Source organism: Gekko japonicus, unplaced genomic scaffold (assembly GCF_001447785.1).
Source record: "Gekko japonicus isolate JY-2015 unplaced genomic scaffold, Gekko_japonicus_V1.1 scaffold144, whole genome shotgun sequence".
Classification (NCBI taxonomy): Eukaryota; Metazoa; Chordata; class Lepidosauria; order Squamata; family Gekkonidae; genus Gekko; species Gekko japonicus.
In genome coordinates, this window is record NW_015162478.1 from 1,308,823 (window position 1) to 1,314,510 (window position 5,688).

Below are 5,688 nucleotides of genomic sequence, written 5' to 3' on the forward strand. Positions count from 1 at the left end.
CACATTTGGTTCAAGTGAGAAATTAGCTTGTTTCTCTCCTCCTGCCAAAGTTACAAAGGCATTCAGCAAAATCAGGTTCAAGCCCAACTCCTTTAAAAGGAGGGCTGTTTGCTAATCTTGAGGGTCATTTCTAGCTCTGGTACAGCATTAGGCAGCAACCTCTGATAAGTGTTTTGACAACACAGAGACTAGAGCTACACAGAGACACATACAGACACATTATATTTGGAAAAGTGCATCTTGTTAGAGTCATAGGGTTCTTGGCAATATTAAAAGAAACTACTTTAAACTTTATTGCAAATAAGAGACGATATCACTGATAAACTGTCTCAGAATATACAGGATATTTTGTATATTCTGAGACAGCTCTTCTACCACATTGTTGCAAAAGGCCAAAACAAACACAGACCCCCAAATCATTAATCAAGCAGCATGGGGGCCTTACAGTAAGTTCCCTGAAAACCTATGGAAGTATATTAAACTGTGGCTCACAATTATAACCAAATTTCAAGGTATTCTCCTTCAAAAACTGCAACTGAACACTTGGTAAGCAACCCTGAAAAGCTTTCTGCAGACTAACGGCTTCTGTTTTTCTCCGGCTGAGGTGAAGCTTGCTCCCTTTTGCCACTACAACTTCCACTGGTGCAAAGGCTGTGAAAACACATGGGTTTTGCACAAACAGAAATACTAGTAGCAAAGGGAGCAAGCTGTGCTGCGGCCGGAGCAAATTGTGTACATACATGTGCAGGATCCGAGCCTCCAAGTTTAAGCATGTGCTCAAACCAAGCAGCATGTGACCACAGTCAGATCATACCATATACTCAAGGGCAGCCCAATGAAATCAAGGGAGCTAATCCAGAATAAATTATTTAAGAAATTTAAATTGTCTGAAGGTCGTCAGCCAAAAAACTGCAGAAATTATTTTCCTCTTCTAAATAAAATTAAACAAACTAACATAAAGTGGATCAGAAGGTGCCTCTTCTAAAATAATATATTCTTCTAGGCTTGCTATGTATTTTCATGCACACTTAAGCCCACTGACACTTGATAAACTTCTCATAACGCAGTATTTTAGGAATGCCCCTAACATGAGAATTGGAGCCCTGGCATCCAAGTTCACAGATACCTAGTACCCATTCCTGGTTTTGCCCCATTCCTGTGCTTTTGACAGCAGCCAGGCATACCAGAATGGAGCAGAGAAGCTTCTCCTCCAACATTTGTTGGTCTCAAAGGTGCCACTGGACTCAAACTTTGTTCCGCTGCTTCAGACCAACTCGGCTACCCACCTGAATTTATCTCCACAGTTTAGCTTACTTTCCCCCCTCTCTTCTGAGGCTGCTGTTAAATGTGTAAGAACACAAAACCAAGGTGGCAAAGATAGTACAAAGATGACTATGAAAAACAGCACAAACCTGATACAGCAGCATAAACCACAAAATAATGTTTGCTGCACAGGCATCCATCTAGGTTTCTCAGTAAAATAACGTATTGCAGTAGCGATGAGAGCAACCACTCCAGGGAATACAGCAGAGCCCAAACTAAGCACATGTCCCTTGTTTTTACAAGCTATTTTACAGCCCTCACTCAACTCCAAATAACGTTACTGTAGGCTATACTTTTTTAAAAAAATTCCATTAAAATAAACCTCATCCCTTTATCAATAAAACAGAAGCATGCACTGGCCTCAACAGGAATGTACACTAGTCAAAAGCAAGGTTTAAAATAGCAGCATTAGGGATTTGCAAACTTTTCTCGCCCACTTATTAACAGAACGTACAGCAGGGCAGCATAACTTATGACCCACCAAGCTTATCACAGTTTATCGTGGCTTGACAACCTCCCAGGTTTTGCAGTCCCAGGCAATGAAATCAGGAGGTTTGTTGAGTTCTTGCCAGGCCAATGTACACGGCTCCCTGGTCTCGAGTTGTGATGGCCTAGCCAAAGGCCTCAATCCTCACAAGAAATACCTGGGGGGATTGCAATGTAAGTGCTGACAAGTAAAGAAAGCCAGATGCTTAGCGTGCATGAAAACAAAAGACGAACTGAGTTTTTCTAAAGGTGCTTTAAATATTTCATTTCTTTTGCTCTCTTGTATTTAAGGCTCATGGGTTTAAAAAAATGTAAGATTTAATCATTTTAAAAGGGGGGGGGGTTAATCTACTGGGAAGTTCTCCTGTGCCAGCCCCACCCCACTCAACAATCTGGGAGCCCATTCATTTCAGTGCAGCTGATACAGGAGGACATGGGAGGGGGGGTGCACTTCCATTCTGGAATTCCTCCACCGGCCCCAGCAGATTAGAAGAGGGGGGGGGGTTAATCTACTGGGAAGTTCTCCTGTGCCAGCCCCACCCCACTCAACAATCTGGGAGCCCATTCATTTCAGTGCAGCTGATACAGGAGGACATTTGGGGGGGGGGTGCACTTCCCTTCCGGAATTCCTCCACCGGCCCCAGCAGATTAGAAGAGCCCCACAAAATGAACTTCCTGCTAGTGATGGGAGAAATGGATTATTATATGGGGAAGACTGAACTCCAACTGCAGAACAGACTTCAAGTGAGGTTAAGATTGCATCACCAATTCCAAACATACTGGAAATCACAAACAGAGGCTTCCCCTTTTTTTGCCCGTCAAATGAGCCCATCATTCAGCCTGAGCAGTCTTCACTTCAGTCAAGAGGATTACAATAAATCTTGTCCCTGATAAGACAAGAGCTCTGACAAAATATTAGCTCTACACTTTCTATTTCAGAAGTTACTAAAGGTAGATAAGAATTGTAAATCCAATACAGAAACACCTGACCCTTCATCATCTGAAAAATAAATAGAAAGGTTATTCCTGCAATGTTAGGGGTGGGTACTACAGTTTTGGGGGATCCTAAGCTTAAGATTGCCACCCTGTGAATGCTTACGAAACAGTAAGGCCTGCTGTACTCAGGATCAGACTGCAAGCAAAGGAGGTTAGTGTTGTTATGGTGTTTTTTTCATAAACTTGCCAACATCCCGGAATTACAACTGGTCTCCATACAGAGATCAGTTCTCCTGAACAACTGACTACTTTGGACAATGTCCTCTATGGCATTATACTCTGCTGAGGTCCCTCCCTAAACCCAACTCTTTCCAGTCTCCACCCCCAAATCTCCAGGAATTTCCCAGCCTGGATTCAGCAACCCCACTGTTTCACCACACCCCTGGGGTGCAGTATCATTTCTAATGCAGAACAGCTGTTCCCTTTGTCAACCAGAGCTTAAGAAAAACCCAAGTGGCAGTGGTCTAAGCCCTTTAGAAATTTAACACCACTATAAAGCCCTTTGTTGGGCTGGCAACTCAACCTTTCATTCTGAATTCTTAACACCCCCCCCCAATATTTAAGAGTTTGAAATCATTTTCGTTTATTAGTCAAAACTAATAAATATGATGCCATCGATACACTCAGCTTTCCTTAGTTTGGCCTAACATTATCTGATGCAAAACGACTGTTTGTAGTATTCGTATTAACCTGTGTTAACAAATGAAAGGGAAGAGAAAAGGAAGAAACTCAGTGTTAGAAGCCAAGGGCTTTACAAACTGTTACAAAACACACCACTTTCCGGACATTCTGCCTCTGTGTCATTTCTCTGAAGGAAACTGGAAATGTTTCTTCCTTCCCTTCTTTTTCTATACTTCTTTAAATATAAAACATAGACCATCTGAATTTAACTAGGAAATACACAATTTGAAAATATCATCTGGTGGTGTATAAATAACAAGCATCTCACATCTCAGTGACAGAAAGTGAAGAACTGCAGAGGAAAGGATACCCCTGAGAACAGGAGAAGAGGTCTCATGGTCCAAACCAGGCCAGGCTGAGGGAGAGAAGGCTGAAGAATTCGAGTAAATTGAATCTTTCCTGATTCTGAAGGAAAGCATATTTACACTTTCTCAAGCACACAGAGAGCCCTCAATGGAACAGGACAGCAATGACATCTGTCATTTACACTTTCTCAAGCACACAGAGAGCCCCCAATGGAACAGGACAGCAATGACATCTGCCACACTCTGTTGCCTCAACAGTTTACATCCTTGGAGTTCCAATACAGCCTGTTCACATATAATCACAAACTGAAACAATCCCTTCAGCACAACTCTTTAACTAGGAAGTACAAGTGCGCATATGTACAGAAGCAAATCATGGCCCTCCACACAGCTTAAGGATGGCTTCTTCCTGCTTTTGCTACAGCTTTGACAGACACACCTGCTAGCAGAATGAATTCTATTCAGTAGCTTGCCTTCCCCCCCCCCCTGTTTTCAATTTTAAGTGCACGTACATTTATCCCCTTAAAGGTATTTCTAGACACCTTAACTAAAACCAGTTTGTAAAATGCCAAGAAACTGCTTAGGGGAAGTAGACTAGTGACATCACCGGTCTCCAGCCAATCGTGGCTATATGCAGTAGGCTGCTGTTGTAAACACACAGAGAGAAGACTAACCTCAGGGGAACATACAGTCCAAACATAGTGGGGTGAATGTGCTTCCACAGTTGGGCTCACAGCTCAATATATAAGTAGCCCATGCTTTACTGAGTGCCAGTTCTCACTGAGGTGGCAAAGTTCTGCCTGGGCGATACCACTTCAGCTGCAGAATCAGGTGAATGAATGCCCCTCCATGCCAAAATTTCCCTGCTGACTGAAAACTAACATGTCCTAGACAAGGGCTGTGATCACATACACTGAATAATCCACTTTGTTTCCTTTCCAACTGGATTTTGCCAGTTGACACAGTAAAATCCAGTCGGAAACTGCACTAAAAGTGCCTTATTTTGTATGTGTGATCATAACCCAGAACTGTAGCATAGGCTTCCCTCTAACCTTCTAGTTGTCTACATACAGGAAATTGTTTTGTATGGAGGCACATTCAGTTAGGTGACTCATCACTTTCTGCCTGATGTGGAACAGATGTGGTTTATCATCTTGGTGAAAACTGGACTAGACTTAAAGGAGACTTACTTCCTGTTCAGTGGATTGAGCACTGCAGAGACCTAGCTGCAAAAAAAGGGAGACCACTGATGGTTAGCAGGCAAAGTCACAGGTGGATGAAGAAGGTTTTGGCACATCTGTGCCTCACAGAGAGTGAACTGCCAAGCCAAGAGAACAAAGCCATCAAGGAAGCGAATTCAATGAGCCAGATAGTTGGAAGTAGGCTTGTCCGCTGGCCCCAGCAAGAAAAGTCTTTCTGCCGACACTCATGAGACCACCACCACCACCACCCCAGGCGACAGCCCTCCAGGAGGCGCTCTTCTTCCTCGGTTCTCCCGTCCTTGTCACCATCCGCTCCGGAAGGCAGGCTGGGCGCCCGCTCCCCCCTCGCCCCCCGTTGGCTCCCGGAGAGGCGCGGCCAGGACTTCCGACCGCCGCTAGGGCTGCGACGCTGGGCAGGAGACTGTGCCGGCCTGGCCGGGGTCAAATGAAATGGATCCAGGCGCCGCCGCCGTCGGGCTCTTGGCCGGCCGCCGGCCTCTGCCTGGCGCGCAGCTTGTAGTTGTGGCCGTCGTTGTTGTCCCAGTACTCGGCGCCGGCCACGCGGTAGCGGAGGGCGAACTCGAGGAGGGTGGTGCCGGCGCCCACGGGCAGCAGGAAGGCGAAGCGGTCGGTGAGGCCGTCGGCGGTGTGGGCGGCGGCGGCGGCGGCGGGGGGCGGCGGCGGCAGGTAGGCGG